We start from the raw sequence: 19852 nt of genomic DNA on the forward strand, positions 1-19852 counted from the left end.
GATCTGCATAACTCCACCTCTTTAAACACAGCACCTTCACCCCCTGCTGTTCCCACCCGCCTCAACACCGTTGGAAGGGAGGAGAACCAATTAAGGCGGGGGGTGGGGTGGAACGAGCAGCTGTCTACCCTTAGCAGGAGGGCTCCTGATTACATACCTCTCCTGCTGCTGCTGCTGCTGGCTGTCCAGCAGCAGACTGAAGGTGGCTGCTGCTGTGCACAGGTATATAAAGGCTCAGAGCCTATTATGACACGCGCAGCCAGCGTTCCATTGCCACATTCCATCTACTGCAGGCAGGATACCTGGCTGGCTGAATGTCGCTGAGAAGCTGACAGAGACCGCCATAAGCAACAGTTTAACAGAATGCCACAGACTAATCAACCAAACTTTTTGGGTTGGGTTCTCTTTTATAGTCTGCAGGCATTAAATGAAAGAAGTCAGTGTTCCAGCAGAAGGAGACAACGTTTCAGAAAAGGCATTGTAGCAAACCAAAAAAGAAATTTTAAGCGCAGCAGAGTAACCAGCGCACATACCTGTTAGCTCAGGTGAGTTTAAAAGGCTGCTGTTGATAACAAGGGCATTTGCTAAATAGATGGTGTGTGTGCAACAATATACTGAAAGGTCAATTATATTGTGCAGCTTATCTCACCACCTGTAGTTATTTAGGTGAAAGCTCCAAAATGCTTGCCTAATATGTCTGTTTATCCAAAAGGAAGTAAAAAGGGAGAGCTAGAAAGATAGCATTGCATCACATTACATGGCAATGCAATGCACAGTTGCTGAAGTTGAACCAAAATGAGCTTGTAATCTGGCTTCTGCAACTTTGAACATGAAAAATCCAATGAGGAGAAGAAAAGCAAAGCCAAAGAGTCCATCCCAAAATCCGACAAACAAGCAAAATGAACAAAAAACATTGAATTCAATTCTTTCTGATTTTAGAAACTGCATTAAAGAAGGGGTGCACCGGTCCTGGAGATACTGCAATACCAGGTCAATGCGTGGAGTGGACAGAGCAAGCTCTTTTTCCATCTCCCTGTTCTAAAAATCCATTTAATATATGGTCCCCAGATAGGGGACGTATCAGATATTAAACTGATAAGAACAGATACTACACTTGATCTTAGCCAAAAGGCCGAGAAGCGATAACCAGAATTGGTTTCAAACTACGGAGCCACCCAAGGATCCTGAAAAGTCCATTTGTGGAGATGAGCTCCTGGACTCCCGTTAAGAAGACATGTTGTCAACCTCTAGATCCCTTACATGCCTGCACTTTTCGGCTTGCTGCTGCTGCAATCCACGCGTTTTAGATCTGCATAACTCCACCTCTTTAAACACAGCACCTTCACCCCCTGCTGTTCCCACCCGCCTCAACACCGTTGGAAGGGAGGAGAACCAATTAAGGCGGGGGGTGGGGTGGAACGAGCAGCTGTCTACCCTTAGCAGGAGGGCTCCTGATTACATACCTCTCCTGCTGCTGCTGCTGCTGGCTGTCCAGCAGCAGACTGAAGGTGGCTGCTGCTGTGCACAGGTATATAAAGGCTCAGAGCCTATTATGACACGCGCAGCCAGCGTTCCATTGCCACATTCCATCTACTGCAGGCAGGATACCTGGCTGGCTGAATGTCGCTGAGAAGCTGACAGAGACCGCCATAAGCAACAGTTTAACAGAATGCCACAGACTAATCAACCAAACTTTTTGGGTTGGGTTCTCTTTTATAGTCTGCAGGCATTAAATGAAAGAAGTCAGTGTTCCAGCAGAAGGAGACAACGTTTCAGAAAAGGCATTGTAGCAAACCAAAAAAGAAATTTTAAGCGCAGCAGAGTAACCAGCGCACATACCTGTTAGCTCAGGTGAGTTTAAAAGGCTGCTGTTGATAACAAGGGCATTTGCTAAATAGATGGTGTGTGTGCAACAATATACTGAAAGGTCAATTATATTGTGCAGCTTATCTCACCACCTGTAGTTATTTAGGTGAAAGCTCCAAAATGCTTGCCTAATATGTCTGTTTATCCAAAAGGAAGTAAAAAGGGAGAGCTAGAAAGATAGCATTGCATCACATTACATGGCAATGCAATGCACAGTTGCTGAAGTTGAACCAAAATGAGCTTGTAATCTGGCTTCTGCAACTTTGAACATGAAAAATCCAATGAGGAGAAGAAAAGCAAAGCCAAAGAGTCCATCCCAAAATCCGACAAACAAGCAAAATGAACAAAAAACATTGAATTCAATTCTTTCTGATTTTAGAAACTGCATTAAAGAAGGGGTGCACCGGTCCTGGAGATACTGCAATACCAGGTCAATGCGTGGAGTGGACAGAGCAAGCTCTTTTTCCATCTCCCTGTTCTAAAAATCCATTTAATATATGGTCCCCAGATAGGGGACGTATCAGATATTAAACTGATAAGAACAGATACTACACTTGATCTTAGCCAAAAGGCCGAGAAGCGATAACCAGAATTGGTTTCAAACTACGGAGCCACCCAAGGATCCTGAAAAGTCCATTTGTGGAGATGAGCTCCTGGACTCCCGTTAAGAAGACATGTTGTCAACCTCTAGATCCCTTACATGCCTGCACTTTTCGGCTTGCTGCTGCTGCAATCCACGCGTTTTAGATCTGCATAACTCCACCTCTTTAAACACAGCACCTTCACCCCCTGCTGTTCCCACCCGCCTCAACACCGTTGGAAGGGAGGAGAACCAATTAAGGCGGGGGGTGGGGTGGAACGAGCAGCTGTCTACCCTTAGCAGGAGGGCTCCTGATTACATACCTCTCCTGCTGCTGCTGCTGCTGGCTGTCCAGCAGCAGACTGAAGGTGGCTGCTGCTGTGCACAGGTATATAAAGGCTCAGAGCCTATTATGACACGCGCAGCCAGCGTTCCATTGCCACATTCCATCTACTGCAGGCAGGATACCTGGCTGGCTGAATGTCGCTGAGAAGCTCACAGAGACCGCCATAAGCAACAGTTTAACAGAATGCCACAGACTAATCAACCAAACTTTTTGGGTTGGGTTCTCTTTTATAGTCTGCAGGCATTAAATGAAAGAAGTCAGTGTTCCAGCAGAAGGAGACAACGTTTCAGAAAAGGCATTGTAGCAAACCAAAAAAGAAATTTTAAGCGCAGCAGAGTAACCAGCGCACATACCTGTTAGCTCAGGTGAGTTTAAAAGGCTGCTGTTGATAACAAGGGCATTTGCTAAATAGATGGTGTGTGTGCAACAATATACTGAAAGGTCAATTATATTGTGCAGCTTATCTCACCACCTGTAGTTATTTAGGTGAAAGCTCCAAAATGCTTGCCTAATATGTCTGTTTATCCAAAAGGAAGTAAAAAGGGAGAGCTAGAAAGATAGCATTGCATCACATTACATGGCAATGCAATGCACAGTTGCTGAAGTTGAACCAAAATGAGCTTGTAATCTGGCTTCTGCAACTTTGAACATGAAAAATCCAATGAGGAGAAGAAAAGCAAAGCCAAAGAGTCCATCCCAAAATCCGACAAACAAGCAAAATGAACAAAAAACATTGAATTCAATTCTTTCTGATTTTAGAAACTGCATTAAAGAAGGGGTGCACCGGTCCTGGAGATACTGCAATACGAGGTCAATGCGTGGAGTGGACAGAGCAAGCTCTTTTTCCATCTCCCTGTTCTAAAAATCCATTTAATATATGGTCCCTAGATAGGGGACGTATCAGATATTAAACTGATAAGAACAGATACTACACTTGATCTTAGCCAAAAGGCCGAGAAGCGATAACCAGAATTGGTTTCAAACTACGGAGCCACCCAAGGATCCTGAAAAGTCCATTTGTGGAGATGAGCTCCTGGACTCCCGTTAAGAAGACATGTTGTCAACCTCTAGATCCCTTACATGCCTGCACTTTTCGGCTTGCTGCTGCTGCAATCCACGCGTTTTAGATCTGCATAACTCCACCTCTTTAAACACAGCACCTTCACCCCCTGCTGTTCCCACCCGCCTCAACACCGTTGGAAGGGAGGAGAACCAATTAAGGCGGGGGGTGGGGTGGAACGAGCAGCTGTCTACCCTTAGCAGGAGGGCTCCTGATTACATACCTCTCCTGCTGCTGCTGCTGCTGGCTGTCCAGCAGCAGACTGAAGGTGGCTGCTGCTGTGCACAGGTATATAAAGGCTCAGAGCCTATTATGACACGCGCAGCCAGCGTTCCATTGCCACATTCCATCTACTGCAGGCAGGATACCTGGCTGGCTGAATGTCGCTGAGAAGCTCACAGAGACCGCCATAAGCAACAGTTTAACAGAATGCCACAGACTAATCAACCAAACTTTTTGGGTTGGGTTCTCTTTTATAGTCTGCAGGCATTAAATGAAAGAAGTCAGTGTTCCAGCAGAAGGAGACAACGTTTCAGAAAAGGCATTGTAGCAAACCAAAAAAGAAATTTTAAGCGCAGCAGAGTAACCAGCGCACATACCTGTTAGCTCAGGTGAGTTTAAAAGGCTGCTGTTGATAACAAGGGCATTTGCTAAATAGATGGTGTGTGTGCAACAATATACTGAAAGGTCAATTATATTGTGCAGCTTATCTCACCACCTGTAGTTATTTAGGTGAAAGCTCCAAAATGCTTGCCTAATATGTCTGTTTATCCAAAAGGAAGTAAAAAGGGAGAGCTAGAAAGATAGCATTGCATCACATTACATGGCAATGCAATGCACAGTTGCTGAAGTTGAACCAAAATGAGCTTGTAATCTGGCTTCTGCAACTTTGAACATGAAAAATCCAATGAGGAGAAGAAAAGCAAAGCCAAAGAGTCCATCCCAAAATCCGACAAACAAGCAAAATGAACAAAAAACATTGAATTCAATTCTTTCTGATTTTAGAAACTGCATTAAAGAAGGGGTGCACCGGTCCTGGAGATACTGCAATACCAGGTCAATGCGTGGAGTGGACAGAGCAAGCTCTTTTTCCATCTCCCTGTTCTAAAAATCCATTTAATATATGGTCCCCAGATAGGGGACGTATCAGATATTAAACTGATAAGAACAGATACTACACTTGATCTTAGCCAAAAGGCCGAGAAGCGATAACCAGAATTGGTTTCAAACTACGGAGCCACCCAAGGATCCTGAAAAGTCCATTTGTGGAGATGAGCTCCTGGACTCCCGTTAAGAAGACATGTTGTCAACCTCTAGATCCCTTACATGCCTGCACTTTTCGGCTTGCTGCTGCTGCAATCCACGCGTTTTAGATCTGCATAACTCCACCTCTTTAAACACAGCACCTTCACCCCCTGCTGTTCCCACCCGCCTCAACACCGTTGGAAGGGAGGAGAACCAATTAAGGCGGGGGGTGGGGTGGAACGAGCAGCTGTCTACCCTTAGCAGGAGGGCTCCTGATTACATACCTCTCCTGCTGCTGCTGCTGCTGGCTGTCCAGCAGCAGACTGAAGGTGGCTGCTGCTGTGCACAGGTATATAAAGGCTCAGAGCCTATTATGACACGCGCAGCCAGCGTTCCATTGCCACATTCCATCTACTGCAGGCAGGATACCTGGCTGGCTGAATGTCGCTGAGAAGCTCACAGAGACCGCCATAAGCAACAGTTTAACAGAATGCCACAGACTAATCAACCAAACTTTTTGGGTTGGGTTCTCTTTTATAGTCTGCAGGCATTAAATGAAAGAAGTCAGTGTTCCAGCAGAAGGAGACAACGTTTCAGAAAAGGCATTGTAGCAAACCAAAAAAGAAATTTTAAGCGCAGCAGAGTAACCAGCGCACATACCTATTAGCTCAGGTGAGTTTAAAAGGCTGCTGTTGATAACAAGGGCATTTGCTAAATAGATGGTGTGTGTGCAACAATATACTGAAAGGTCAATTATATTGTGCAGCTTATCTCACCACCTGTAGTTATTTAGGTGAAAGCTCCAAAATGCTTGCCTAATATGTCTGTTTATCCAAAAGGAAGTAAAAAGGGAGAGCTAGAAAGATAGCATTGCATCACATTACATGGCAATGCAATGCACAGTTGCTGAAGTTGAACCAAAATGAGCTTGTAATCTGGCTTCTGCAACTTTGAACATGAAAAATCCAATGAGGAGAAGAAAAGCAAAGCCAAAGAGTCCATCCCAAAATCCGACAAACAAGCAAAATGAACAAAAAACATTGAATTCAATTCTTTCTGATTTTAGAAACTGCATTAAAGAAGGGGTGCACCGGTCCTGGAGATACTGCAATACCAGGTCAATGCGTGGAGTGGACAGAGCAAGCTCTTTTTCCATCTCCCTGTTCTAAAAATCCATTTAATATATGGTCCCCAGATAGGGGACGTATCAGATATTAAACTGATAAGAACAGATACTACACTTGATCTTAGCCAAAAGGCCGAGAAGCGATAACCAGAATTGGTTTCAAACTACGGAGCCACCCAAGGATCCTGAAAAGTCCATTTGTGGAGATGAGCTCCTGGACTCCCGTTAAGAAGACATGTTGTCAACCTCTAGATCCCTTACATGCCTGCACTTTTCGGCTTGCTGCTGCTGCAATCCACGCGTTTTAGATCTGCATAACTCCACCTCTTTAAACACAGCACCTTCACCCCCTGCTGTTCCCACCCGCCTCAACACCGTTGGAAGGGAGGAGAACCAATTAAGGCGGAGGGTGGGGTGGAACGAGCAGCTGTCTACCCTTAGCAGGAGGGCTCCTGATTACATACCTCTCCTGCTGCTGCTGCTGCTGGCTGTCCAGCAGCAGACTGAAGGTGGCTGCTGCTGTGCACAGGTATATAAAGGCTCAGAGCCTATTATGACACGCGCAGCCAGCGTTCCATTGCCACATTCCATCTACTGCAGGCAGGATACCTGGCTGGCTGAATGTCGCTGAGAAGCTCACAGAGACCGCCATAAGCAACAGTTTAACAGAATGCCACAGACTAATCAACCAAACTTTTTGGGTTGGGTTCTCTTTTATAGTCTGCAGGCATTAAATGAAAGAAGTCAGTGTTCCAGCAGAAGGAGACAACGTTTCAGAAAAGGCATTGTAGCAAACCAAAAAAGAAATTTTAAGCGCAGCAGAGTAACCAGCGCACATACCTGTTAGCTCAGGTGAGTTTAAAAGGCTGCTGTTGATAACAAGGGCATTTGCTAAATAGATGGTGTGTGTGCAACAATATACTGAAAGGTCAATTATATTGTGCAGCTTATCTCACCACCTGTAGTTATTTAGGTGAAAGCTCCAAAATGCTTGCCTAATATGTCTGTTTATCCAAAAGGAAGTAAAAAGGGAGAGCTAGAAAGATAGCATTGCATCACATTACATGGCAATGCAATGCACAGTTGCTGAAGTTGAACCAAAATGAGCTTGTAATCTGGCTTCTGCAACTTTGAACATGAAAAATCCAATGAGGAGAAGAAAAGCAAAGCCAAAGAGTCCATCCCAAAATCCGACAAACAAGCAAAATGAACAAAAAACATTGAATTCAATTCTTTCTGATTTTAGAAACTGCATTAAAGAAGGGGTGCACCGGTCCTGGAGATACTGCAATACCAGGTCAATGCGTGGAGTGGACAGAGCAAGCTCTTTTTCCATCTCCTTGTTCTAAAAATCCATTTAATATATGGTCCCCAGATAGGGGACGTATCAGATATTAAACTGATAAGAACAGATACTACACTTGATCTTAGCCAAAAGGCCGAGAAGCGATAACCAGAATTGGTTTCAAACTACGGAGCCACCCAAGGATCCTGAAAAGTCCATTTGTGGAGATGAGCTCCTGGACTCCCGTTAAGAAGACATGTTGTCAACCTCTAGATCCCTTACATGCCTGCACTTTTCGGCTTGCTGCTGCTGCAATCCACGCGTTTTAGATCTGCATAACTCCACCTCTTTAAACACAGCACCTTCACCCCCTGCTGTTCCCACCCACCTCAACACCGTTGGAAGGGAGGAGAACCAATTAAGGCGGGGGGTGGGGTGGAACGAGCAGCTGTCTACCCTTAGCAGGAGGGCTCCTGATTACATACCTCTCCTGCTGCTGCTGCTGCTGGCTGTCCAGCAGTAGACTGAAGGTGGCTGCTGCTGTGCACAGGTATATAAAGGCTCAGAGCCTATTATGACACGCGCAGCCAGCGTTCCATTGCCACATTCCATCTTCTGCAGGCAGGATACCTGGCTGGCTGAATGTCGCTGAGAAGCTCACAGAGACCGCCATAAGCAACAGTTTAACAGAATGCCACAGACTAATCAGCCAAACTTTTTGGGTTGGGTTCTCTTTTATAGTCTGCAGGCATTAAATGAAAGAAGTCAGTGTTCCAGCAGAAGGAGACAACGTTTCAGAAAAGGCATTGTAGCAAACCAAAAAAGAAATTTTAAGCGCAGCAGAGTAACCAGCGCACATACCTGTTAGCTCAGGTGAGTTTAAAAGGCTGCTGTTGATAACAAGGGCATTTGCTAAATAGATGGTGTGTGTGCAACAATATACTGAAAGGTCAATTATATTGTGCAGCTTATCTCACCACCTGTAGTTATTTAGGTGAAAGCTCCAAAATGCTTGCCTAATATGTCTGTTTATCCAAAAGGAAGTAAAAAGGGAGAGCTAGAAATATAGCATTGCATCACATTACATGGCAATGCAATGCACAGTTGCTGAAGTTGAACCAAAATGAGCTTGTAATCTGGCTTCTGCAACTTTGAACATGAAAAATCCAATGAGGAGAAGAAAAGCAAAGCCAAAGAGTCCATCCCAAAATCCGACAAACAAGCAAAATGAACAAAAAACATTGAATTCAATTCTTTCTGATTTTAGAAACTGCATTAAAGAAGGGGTGCACCGGTCCTGGAGATACTGCAATACCAGGTCAATGCGTGGAGTGGACAGAGCAAGCTCTTTTTCCATCTCCCTGTTCTAAAAATCCATTTAATATATGGTCCCCAGATAGGGGACGTATCAGATATTAAACTGATAAGAACAGATACTACACTTGATCTTAGCCAAAAGGCCGAGAAGCGATAACCAGAATTGGTTTCAAACTACGGAGCCACCCAAGGATCCTGAAAAGTCCATTTGTGGAGATGAGCTCCTGGACTCCCGTTAAGAAGACATGTTGTCAACCTCTAGATCCCTTACATGCCTGCACTTTTCGGCTTGCTGCTGCTGCAATCCACGCGTTTTAGATCTGCATAACTCCACCTCTTTAAACACAGCACCTTCACCCCCTGCTGTTCCCACCCGCCTCAACACCGTTGGAAGGGAGGAGAACCAATTAAGGCGGGGGGTGGGGTGGAACGAGCAGCTGTCTACCCTTAGCAGGAGGGCTCCTGATTACATACCTCTCCTGCTGCTGCTGCTGCTGGCTGTCCAGCAGCAGACTGAAGGTGGCTGCTGCTGTGCACAGGTATATAAAGGCTCAGAGCCTATTATGACACGCGCAGCCAGCGTTCCATTGCCACATTCCATCTACTGCAGGCAGGATACCTGGCTGGCTGAATGTCGCTGAGAAGCTCACAGAGACCGCCATAAGCAACAGTTTAACAGAATGCCACAGACTAATCCACCAAACTTTTTGGGTTGGGTTCTCTTTTATAGTCTGCAGGCATTAAATGAAAGAAGTCAGTGTTCCAGCAGAAGGAGACAACGTTTCAGAAAAGGCATTGTAGCAAACCAAAAAAGAAATTTTAAGCGCAGCAGAGTAACCAGCGCACATACCTGTTAGCTCAGGTGAGTTTAAAAGGCTGCTGTTGATAACAAGGGCATTTGCTAAATAGATGGTGTGTGTGCAACAATATACTGAAAGGTCAATTATATTGTGCAGCTTATCTCACCACCTGTAGTTATTTAGGTGAAAGCTCCAAAATGCTTGCCTAATATGTCTGTTTATCCAAAAGGAAGTAAAAAGGGAGAGCTAGAAAGATAGCATTGCATCACATTACATGGCAATGCAATGCACAGTTGCTGAAGTTGAACCAAAATGAGCTTGTAATCTGGCTTCTGCAACTTTGAACATGAAAAATCCAATGAGGAGAAGAAAAGCAAAGCCAAAGAGTCCATCCCAAAATCCGACAAACAAGCAAAATGAACAAAAAACATTGAATTCAATTCTTTCTGATTTTAGAAACTGCATTAAAGAAGGGGTGCACTGGTCCTGGAGATACTGCAATACCAGGTCAATGCGTGGAGTGGACAGAGCAAGCTCTTTTTCCATCTCCCTGTTCTAAAAATCCATTTAATATATGGTCCCCAGATAGGGGACGTATCAGATATTAAACTGATAAGAACAGATACTACACTTGATCTTAGCCAAAAGGCCGAGAAGCGATAACCAGAATTGGTTTCAAACTACGGAGCCACCCAAGGATCCTGAAAAGTCCATTTGTGGAGATGAGCTCCTGGACTCCCGTTAAGAAGACATGTTGTCAACCTCTAGATCCCTTACATGCCTGCACTTTTCGGCTTGCTGCTGCTGCAATCCACGCGTTTTAGATCTGCATAACTCCACCTCTTTAAACACAGCACCTTCACCCCCTGCTGTTCCCACCCGCCTCAACACCGTTGGAAGGGAGGAGAACCAATTAAGGCGGGGGGTGGGGTGGAACGAGCAGCTGTCTACCCTTAGCAGGAGGGCTCCTGATTACATACCTCTCCTGCTGCTGCTGCTGCTGCTGCTGGCTGTCCAGCAGCAGACTGAAGGTGGCTGCTGCTGTGCACAGGTATATAAAGGCTCAGAGCCTATTATGACACGCGCAGCCAGCGTTCCATTGCCACATTCCATCTACTGCAGGCAGGATACCTGGCTGGCTGAATGTCGCTGAGATGCTCACAGAGACCGCCATAAGCAACAGTTTAACAGAATGCCACAGACTAATCAACCAAACTTTTTGGGTTGGGTTCTCTTTTATAGTCTGCAGGCATTAAATGAAAGAAGTCAGTGTTCCAGCAGAAGGAGACAACGTTTCAGAAAAGGCATTGTAGCAAACCAAAAAAGAAATTTTAAGCGCAGCAGAGTAACCAGCGCACATACCTGTTAGCTCAGGTGAGTTTAAAAGGCTGCTGTTGATAACAAGGGCATTTGCTAAATAGATGGTGTGTGTGCAACAATATACTGAAAGGTCAATTATATTGTGCAGCTTATCTCACCACCTGTAGTTATTTAGGTGAAAGCTCCAAAATGCTTGCCTAATATGTCTGTTTATCCAAAAGGAAGTAAAAAGGGAGAGCTAGAAAGATAGCATTGCATCACATTACATGGCAATGCAATACACAGTTGCTGAAGTTGAACCAAAATGAGCTTGTAATCTGGCTTCTGCAACTTTGAACATGAAAAATCCAATGAGGAGAAGAAAAGCAAAGCCAAAGAGTCCATCCCAAAATCCGACAAACAAGCAAAATGAACAAAAAACATTGAATTCAATTCTTTCTGATTTTAGAAACTGCATTAAAGAAGGGGTGCACCGGTCCTGGAGATACTGCAATACCAGGTCAATGCGTGGAGTGGACAGAGCAAGCTCTTTTTCCATCTCCCTGTTCTAAAAATCCATTTAATATATGGTCCCCAGATAGGGGACGTATCAGATATTAAACTGATAAGAACAGATACTACACTTGATCTTAGCCAAAAGGCCGAGAAGCGATAACCAGAATTGGTTTCAAACTACGGAGCCACCCAAGGATCCTGAAAAGTCCATTTGTGGAGATGAGCTCCTGGACTCCCGTTAAGAAGACATGTTGTCAACCTCTAGATCCCTTACATGCCTGCACTTTTCGGCTTGCTGCTGCTGCAATCCACGCGTTTTAGATCTGCATAACTCCACCTCTTTAAACACAGCACCTTCAACCCCTGCTGTTCCCACCCGCCTCAACACCGTTGGAAGGGAGGAGAACCAATTAAGGCGGGGGGTGGGGTGGAACGAGCAGCTGTCTACCCTTAGCAGGAGGGCTCCTGATTACATACCTCTCCTGCTGCTGCTGCTGCTGGCTGTCCAGCAGCAGACTGAAGGTGGCTGCTGCTGTGCACAGGTATATAAAGGCTCAGAGCCTATTATGACACGCGCAGCCAGCGTTCCATTGCCACATTCCATCTACTGCAGGCAGGATACCTGGCTGGCTGAATGTCGCTGAGAAGCTCACAGAGACCGCCATAAGCAACAGTTTAACAGAATGCCACAGACTAATCAACCAAACTTTTTGGGTTGGGTTCTCTTTTATAGTCTGCAGGCATTAAATGAAAGAAGTCAGTGTTCCAGCAGAAGGAGACAACGTTTCAGAAAAGGCATTGTAGCAAACCAAAAAAGAAATTTTAAGCGCAGCAGAGTAACCAGCGCACATACCTGTTAGCTCAGGTGAGTTTAAAAGGCTGCTGTTGATAACAAGGGCATTTGCTAAATAGATGGTGTGTGTGCAACAATATACTGAAAGGTCAATTATATTGTGCAGCTTATCTCACCACCTGTAGTTATTTAGGTGAAAGCTCCAAAATGCTTGCCTAATATGTCTGTTTATCCAAAAGGAAGTAAAAAGGGAGAGCTAGAAAGATAGCATTGCATCACATTACATGGCAATGCAATGCACAGTTGCTGAAGTTGAACCAAAATGAGCTTGTAATCTGGCTTCTGCAACTTTGAACATGAAAAATCCAATGAGGAGAAGAAAAGCAAAGCCAAAGAGTCCATCCCAAAATCCGACAAACAAGCAAAATGAACAAAAAACATTGAATTCAATTCTTTCTGATTTTAGAAACTGCATTAAAGAAGGGGTGCACTGGTCCTGGAGATACTGCAATACCAGGTCAATGCGTGGAGTGGACAGAGCAAGCTCTTTTTCCATCTCCCTGTTCTAAAAATCCATTTAATATATGGTCCCCAGATAGGGGACGTATCAGATATTAAACTGATAAGAACAGATACTACACTTGATCTTAGCCAAAAGGCCGAGAAGCGATAACCAGAATTGGTTTCAAACTACGGAGCCACCCAAGGATCCTGAAAAGTCCATTTGTGGAGATGAGCTCCTGGACTCCCGTTAAGAAGACATGTTGTCAACCTCTAGATCCCTTACATGCCTGCACTTTTCGGCTTGCTGCTGCTGCAATCCACGCGTTTTAGATCTGCATAACTCCACCTCTTTAAACACAGCACCTTCACCCCCTGCTGTTCCCACCCGCCTCAACACCGTTGGAAGGGAGGAGAACCAATTAAGGCGGGGGGTGGGGTGGAACGAGCAGCTGTCTACCCTTAGCAGGAGGGCTCCTGATTACATACCTCTCCTGCTGCTGCTGCTGCTGCTGCTGGCTGTCCAGCAGCAGACTGAAGGTGGCTGCTGCTGTGCACAGGTATATAAAGGCTCAGAGCCTATTATGACACGCGCAGCCAGCGTTCCATTGCCACATTCCATCTACTGCAGGCAGGATACCTGGCTGGCTGAATGTCGCTGAGATGCTCACAGAGACCGCCATAAGCAACAGTTTAACAGAATGCCACAGACTAATCAACCAAACTTTTTGGGTTGGGTTCTCTTTTATAGTCTGCAGGCATTAAATGAAAGAAGTCAGTGTTCCAGCAGAAGGAGACAACGTTTCAGAAAAGGCATTGTAGCAAACCAAAAAAGAAATTTTAAGCGCAGCAGAGTAACCAGCGCACATACCTGTTAGCTCAGGTGAGTTTAAAAGGCTGCTGTTGATAACAAGGGCATTTGCTAAATAGATGGTGTGTGTGCAACAATATACTGAAAGGTCAATTATATTGTGCAGCTTATCTCACCACCTGTAGTTATTTAGGTGAAAGCTCCAAAATGCTTGCCTAATATGTCTGTTTATCCAAAAGGAAGTAAAAAGGGAGAGCTAGAAAGATAGCATTGCATCACATTACATGGCAATGCAATGCACAGTTGCTGAAGTTGAACCAAAATGAGCTTGTAATCTGGCTTCTGCAACTTTGAACATGAAAAATCCAATGAGGAGAAGAAAAGCAAAGCCAAAGAGTCCATCCCAAAATCCGACAAACAAGCAAAATGAACAAAAAACATTGAATTCAATTCTTTCTGATTTTAGAAACTGCATTAAAGAAGGGGTGCACTGGTCCTGGAGATACTGCAATACCAGGTCAATGCGTGGAGTGGACAGAGCAAGCTCTTTTTCCATCTCCCTGTTCTAAAAATCCATTTAATATATGGTCCCCAGATAGGGGACGTATCAGATATTAAACTGATAAGAACAGATACTACACTTGATCTTAGCCAAAAGGCCGAGAAGCGATAACCAGAATTGGTTTCAAACTACGGAGCCACCCAAGGATCCTGAAAAGTCCATTTGTGGAGATGAGCTCCTGGACTCCCGTTAAGAAGACATGTTGTCAACCTCTAGATCCCTTACATGCCTGCACTTTTCGGCTTGCTGCTGCTGCAATCCACGCGTTTTAGATCTGCATAACTCCACCTCTTTAAACACAGCACCTTCACCCCCTGCTGTTCCCACCCGCCTCAACACCGTTGGAAGGGAGGAGAACCAATTAAGGCGGGGGGTGGGGTGGAACGAGCAGCTGTCTACCCTTAGCAGGAGGGCTCCTGATTACATACCTCTCCTGCTGCTGCTGCTGCTGCTGCTGGCTGTCCAGCAGCAGACTGAAGGTGGCTGCTGCTGTGCACAGGTATATAAAGGCTCAGAGCCTATTATGACACGCGCAGCCAGCGTTCCATTGCCACATTCCATCTACTGCAGGCAGGATACCTGGCTGGCTGAATGTCGCTGAGATGCTCACAGAGACCGCCATAAGCAACAGTTTAACAGAATGCCACAGACTAATCAACCAAACTTTTTGGGTTGGGTTCTCTTTTATAGTCTGCAGGCATTAAATGAAAGAAGTCAGTGTTCCAGCAGAAGGAGACAACGTTTCAGAAAAGGCATTGTAGCAAACCAAAAAAGAAATTTTAAGCGCAGCAGAGTAACCAGCGCACATACCTGTTAGCTCAGGTGAGTTTAAAAGGCTGCTGTTGATAACAAGGGCATTTGCTAAATAGATGGTGTGTGTGCAACAATATACTGAAAGGTCAATTATATTGTGCAGCTTATCTCACCACCTGTAGTTATTTAGGTGAAAGCTCCAAAATGCTTGCCTAATATGTCTGTTTATCCAAAAGGAAGTAAAAAGGGAGAGCTAGAAAGATAGCATTGCATCACATTACATGGCAATGCAATACACAGTTGCTGAAGTTGAACCAAAATGAGCTTGTAATCTGGCTTCTGCAACTTTGAACATGAAAAATCCAATGAGGAGAAGAAAAGCAAAGCCAAAGAGTCCATCCCAAAATCCGACAAACAAGCAAAATGAACAAAAAACATTGAATTCAATTCTTTCTGATTTTAGAAACTGCATTAAAGAAGGGGTGCACCGGTCCTGGAGATACTGCAATACCAGGTCAATGCGTGGAGTGGACAGAGCAAGCTCTTTTTCCATCTCCCTGTTCTAAAAATCCATTTAATATATGGTCCCCAGATAGGGGACGTATCAGATATTAAACTGATAAGAACAGATACTACACTTGATCTTAGCCAAAAGGCCGAGAAGCGATAACCAGAATTGGTTTCAAACTACGGAGCCACCCAAGGATCCTGAAAAGTCCATTTGTGGAGATGAGCTCCTGGACTCCCGTTAAGAAGACATGTTGTCAACCTCTAGATCCCTTACATGCCTGCACTTTTCGGCTTGCTGCTGCTGCAATCCACGCGTTTTAGATCTGCATAACTCCACCTCTTTAAACACAGCACCTTCAACCCCTGCTGTTCCCACCCGCCTCAACACCGTTGGAAGGGAGGAGAACCAATTAAGGCGGGGGGTGGGGTGGAACGAGCAGCTGTCTACCCTTAGCAGGAGGGCTCCTGATTACATACCTCTCCTGCTGCTGCTGCTGCTGGCTGTCCAGCAGCAGACTGAAGGTGGCTGCTGCTGTGCACAGGTATATAAAGGCTCAGAGCCTATTATGACACGCGCAGCCAGCGTTCCATTGCCACATTCCATCTACTGCAGGCAGGATACCTGGCTGGCTGAATGTCGCTGAGAAGCTCACAGAGACCGCCATAAGCAACAGTTTAACAGAATGCCACAGACTAATCAACCAAACTTTTTGGGTTGGGTTCTCTTTTATAGTCTGCAGGCATTAAATGAAAGAAGTCAGTGTTCCAGCAGAAGGAGACAACGTTTCAGAAAAGGCATTGTAGCAAACCAAAAAAGAAATTTTAAGCGCAGCAGAGTAACCAGCGCACATACCTGTTAGCTCAGGTGAGTTTAAAAGGCTGCTGTTGATAACAAGGGCATTTGCTAAATAGATGGTGTGTGTGCAACAATATACTGAAAGGTCAATTATATTGTGCAGCTTATCTCACCACCTGTAGTTATTTAGGTAAAAGCTCCAAAATGCTTGCCTAATATGTCTGTTTATCCAAAAGGAAGTAAAAAGGGAGAGCTAGAAAGATAGCATTGCATCACATTACATGGCAATGCAATGCACAGTTGCTGAAGTTGAACCAAAATGAGCTTGTAATCTGGCTTCTGCAACTTTGAACATGAAAAATCCAATGAGGAGAAGAAAAGCAAAGCCAAAGAGTCCATCCCAAAATCCGACAAACAAGCAAAATGAACAAAAAACATTGAATTCAATTCTTTCTGATTTTAGAAACTGCATTAAAGAAGGGGTGCACCGGTCCTGGAGATACTGCAATACCAGGTCAATGCGTGGAGTGGACAGAGCAAGCTCTTTTTCCATCTCCCTGTTCTAAAAATCCATTTAATATATGGTCCCCAGATAGGGGACGTATCAGATATTAAACTGATAAGAACAGATACTACACTTGATCTTAGCCAAAAGGCCGAGAAGCGATAACCAGAATTGGTTTCAAACTACGGAGCCACCCAAGGATCCTGAAAAGTCCATTTGTGGAGATGAGCTCCTGGACTCCCGTTAAGAAGACATGTTGTCAACCTCTAGATCCCTTACATGCCTGCACTTTTCGGCTTGCTGCTGCTGCAATCCACGCGTTTTAGATCTGCATAACTCCACCTCTTTAAACACAGCACCTTCACCCCCTGCTGTTCCCACCCGCCTCAACACCGTTGGAAGGGAGGAGAACCAATTAAGGCGGGGGGTGGGGTGGAACGAGCAGCTGTCTACCCTTAGCAGGAGGGCTCCTGATTACATACCTCTCCTGCTGCTGCTGCTGCTGGCTGTCCAGCAGCAGACTGAAGGTGGCTGCTGCTGTGCACAGGTATATAAAGGCTCAGAGCCTATTATGACACGCGCAGCCAGCGTTCCATTGCCACATTCCATCTACTGCAGGCAGGATACCTGGCTGGCTGAATGTCGCTGAGAAGCTCACAGAGACCGCCATAAGCAACAGTTTAACAGAATGCCACAGACTAATCAACCAAACTTTTTGGGTTGGGTTCTCTTTTATAGTCTGCAGGCATTAAATGAAAGAAGTCAGTGTTCCAGCAGAAGGAGACAACGTTTCAGAAAAGGCATTGTAGCAAACCAAAAAAGAAATTTTAAGCGCAGCAGAGTAACCAGCGCACATACCTGTTAGCTCAGGTGAGTTTAAAAGGCTGCTGTTGATAACAAGGGCATTTGCTAAATAGATGGTGTGTGTGCAACAATATACTGAAAGGTCAATTATATTGTGCAGCTTATCTCACCACCTGTAGTTATTTAGGTAAAAGCTCCAAAATGCTTGCCTAATATGTCTGTTTATCCAAAAGGAAGTAAAAAGGGAGAGCTAGAAAGATAGCATTGCATCACATTACATGGCAATGCAATGCACAGTTGCTGAAGTTGAACCAAAATGAGCTTGTAATCTGGCTTCTGCAACTTTGAACATGAAAAATCCAATGAGGAGAAGAAAAGCAAAGCCAAAGAGTCCATCCCAAAATCCGACAAACAAGCAAAATGAACAAAAAACATTGAATTCAATTCTTTCTGATTTTAGAAACTGCATTAAAGAAGGGGTGCACCGGTCCTGGAGATACTGCAATACCAGGTCAATGCGTGGAGTGGACAGAGCAAGCTCTTTTTCCATCTCCCTGTTCTAAAAATCCATTTAATATATGGTCCCCAGATAGGGGACGTATCAGATATTAAACTGATAAGAACAGATACTACACTTGATCTTAGCCAAAAGGCCGAGAAGCGATAACCAGAATTGGTTTCAAACTACGGAGCCACCCAAGGATCCTGAAAAGTCCATTTGTGGAGATGAGCTCCTGGACTCCCGTTAAGAAGACATGTTGTCAACCTCTAGATCCCTTACATGCCTGCACTTTTCGGCTTGCTGCTGCTGCAATCCACGCGTTTTAGATCTGCATAACTCCACCTCTTTAAACACAGCACCTTCACCCCCTGCTGTTCCCACCCGCCTCAACACCGTTGGAAGGGAGGAGAACCAATTAAGGCGGGGGGTGGGGTGGAACGAGCAGCTGTCTACCCTTAGCAGGAGGGCTCCTGATTACATACCTCTCCTGCTGCTGCTGCTGGCTGTCCAGCAGCAGACTGAAGGTGGCTGCTGCTGTGCACAGGTATATAAAGGCTCAGAGCCTATTATGACACGCGCAGCCAGCGTTCCATTGCCACATTCCATCTACTGCAGGCAGGATACCTGGCTGGCTGAATGTCGCTGAGAAGCTCACAGAGACTGCCATAAGCAACAGTTTAACAGAATGCCACAGACTAATCAACCAAACTTTTTGGGTTGGGTTCTCTTTTATAGTCTGCAGGCATTAAATGAAAGAAGTCAGTGTTCCAGCAGAAGGAGACAACGTTTCAGAAAAGGCATTGTAGCAAACCAAAAAAGAAATTTTAAGCGCAGCAGAGTAACCAGCGCACATACCTGTTAGCTCAGGTGAGTTTAAAAGGCTGCTGTTGATAACAAGGGCATTTGCTAAATAGATGGTGTGTGTGCAACAATATACTGAAAGGTCAATTATATTGTGCAGCTTATCTCACCACCTGTAGTTATTTAGGTGAAAGCTCCAAAATGCTTGCCTACTATGTCTGTTTATCCAAAAGGAAGTAAAAAGGGAGAGCTAGAAAGATAGCATTGCATCACATTACATGGCAATGCAATGCACAGTTGCTGAAGTTGAACCAAAATGAGCTTGTAATCTGGCTTCTGCAACTTTGAACATGAAAAATCCAATGAGGAGAAGAAAAGCAAAGCCAAAGAGTCCATCCCAAAATCCGACAAACAAGCAAAATGAACAAAAAACATTGAATTCAATTCTTTCTGATTTTAGAAACTGCATTAAAGAAGGGGTGCACCGGTCCTGGAGATACTGCAATACCAGGTCAATGCGTGGAGTGGACAGAGCAAGCTCTTTTTCCATCTCCCTGTTCTAAAAATCCATTTAATATATGGTCCCCAGATAGGGGACGTATCAGATATTAAACTGATAAGAACAGATACTACACTTGATCTTAGCCAAAAGGCCGAGAAGCGATAACCAGAATTGGTTTCAAACTACGGAGCCACCCAAGGATCCTGAAAAGTCCATTTGTGGAGATGAGCTCCTGGACTCCCGTTAAGAAGACATGTTGTCAACCTCTAGATCCCTTACATGCCTGCACTTTTCGGCTTGCTGCTGCTGCAATCCACGCGTTTTAGATCTGCATAACTCCACCTCTTTAAACACAGCACCTTCACCCCCTGCTGTTCCCACCCGCCTCAACACCGTTGGAAGGGAGGAGAACCAATTAAGGCGGGGGGTGGGGTGGAACGAGCAGCTGTCTACCCTTAGCAGGAGGGCTCCTGATTACATACCTCTCCTGCTGCTGCTGCTGCTGGCTGTCCAGCAGCAGACTGAAGGTGGCTGCTGCTGTGCACAGGTATATAAAGGCTCAGAGCCTATTA

The 19852-nt window shown here is 45.0% G+C and overlaps 15 non-coding genes across 15 annotated transcripts; all 15 read right to left on the minus strand.

The window, feature by feature from the left end:
* Positions 1–953: 953 nt before the first annotated feature.
* LOC141228654 (U2 spliceosomal RNA) lies at positions 954–1144 on the minus strand. Its single transcript, XR_012295459.1, has one exon. It is a non-coding gene; the product is annotated as a U2 spliceosomal RNA (small nuclear RNA).
* Positions 1145–2259: 1115 nt separating this feature from the next.
* On the minus strand, positions 2260–2450 carry LOC141228655 (U2 spliceosomal RNA). Its single transcript, XR_012295460.1, has one exon. It is a non-coding gene; the product is annotated as a U2 spliceosomal RNA (small nuclear RNA).
* Positions 2451–3565: 1115 nt separating this feature from the next.
* LOC141228335 (U2 spliceosomal RNA) lies at positions 3566–3756 on the minus strand. Its single transcript, XR_012295250.1, has one exon. It is a non-coding gene; the product is annotated as a U2 spliceosomal RNA (small nuclear RNA).
* Positions 3757–4871: 1115 nt separating this feature from the next.
* LOC141228656 (U2 spliceosomal RNA) lies at positions 4872–5062 on the minus strand. Its single transcript, XR_012295461.1, has one exon. It is a non-coding gene; the product is annotated as a U2 spliceosomal RNA (small nuclear RNA).
* Positions 5063–6177: 1115 nt separating this feature from the next.
* Positions 6178–6368, minus strand: LOC141228657 (U2 spliceosomal RNA). Its single transcript, XR_012295462.1, has one exon. It is a non-coding gene; the product is annotated as a U2 spliceosomal RNA (small nuclear RNA).
* Positions 6369–7483: 1115 nt separating this feature from the next.
* LOC141228636 (U2 spliceosomal RNA) lies at positions 7484–7674 on the minus strand. Its single transcript, XR_012295442.1, has one exon. It is a non-coding gene; the product is annotated as a U2 spliceosomal RNA (small nuclear RNA).
* A 1115-nt stretch (positions 7675–8789) lies between these two features.
* LOC141228658 (U2 spliceosomal RNA) lies at positions 8790–8980 on the minus strand. The gene has a single exon (XR_012295463.1). It is a non-coding gene; the product is annotated as a U2 spliceosomal RNA (small nuclear RNA).
* Positions 8981–10095: 1115 nt separating this feature from the next.
* Positions 10096–10286, minus strand: LOC141228942 (U2 spliceosomal RNA). The gene has a single exon (XR_012295736.1). It is a non-coding gene; the product is annotated as a U2 spliceosomal RNA (small nuclear RNA).
* A 1121-nt stretch (positions 10287–11407) lies between these two features.
* LOC141228660 (U2 spliceosomal RNA) lies at positions 11408–11598 on the minus strand. The gene has a single exon (XR_012295465.1). It is a non-coding gene; the product is annotated as a U2 spliceosomal RNA (small nuclear RNA).
* A 1115-nt stretch (positions 11599–12713) lies between these two features.
* Positions 12714–12904, minus strand: LOC141228062 (U2 spliceosomal RNA). The gene has a single exon (XR_012294988.1). It is a non-coding gene; the product is annotated as a U2 spliceosomal RNA (small nuclear RNA).
* Positions 12905–14025: 1121 nt separating this feature from the next.
* On the minus strand, positions 14026–14216 carry LOC141228179 (U2 spliceosomal RNA). The gene has a single exon (XR_012295099.1). It is a non-coding gene; the product is annotated as a U2 spliceosomal RNA (small nuclear RNA).
* A 1121-nt stretch (positions 14217–15337) lies between these two features.
* LOC141228661 (U2 spliceosomal RNA) lies at positions 15338–15528 on the minus strand. The gene has a single exon (XR_012295466.1). It is a non-coding gene; the product is annotated as a U2 spliceosomal RNA (small nuclear RNA).
* A 1115-nt stretch (positions 15529–16643) lies between these two features.
* LOC141228662 (U2 spliceosomal RNA) lies at positions 16644–16834 on the minus strand. Its single transcript, XR_012295467.1, has one exon. It is a non-coding gene; the product is annotated as a U2 spliceosomal RNA (small nuclear RNA).
* A 1115-nt stretch (positions 16835–17949) lies between these two features.
* Positions 17950–18140, minus strand: LOC141228664 (U2 spliceosomal RNA). The gene has a single exon (XR_012295468.1). It is a non-coding gene; the product is annotated as a U2 spliceosomal RNA (small nuclear RNA).
* A 1112-nt stretch (positions 18141–19252) lies between these two features.
* LOC141228665 (U2 spliceosomal RNA) lies at positions 19253–19443 on the minus strand. The gene has a single exon (XR_012295469.1). It is a non-coding gene; the product is annotated as a U2 spliceosomal RNA (small nuclear RNA).
* Positions 19444–19852: the final 409 nt, after the last annotated feature.

Source organism: Phyllobates terribilis, unplaced genomic scaffold (assembly GCF_046119375.1).
Source record: "Phyllobates terribilis strain yellow unplaced genomic scaffold, ASM4611937v1 Scaffold_437__1_contigs__length_1545540, whole genome shotgun sequence".
Lineage (NCBI taxonomy): Eukaryota > Metazoa > Chordata > Amphibia > Anura > Dendrobatidae > Phyllobates > Phyllobates terribilis.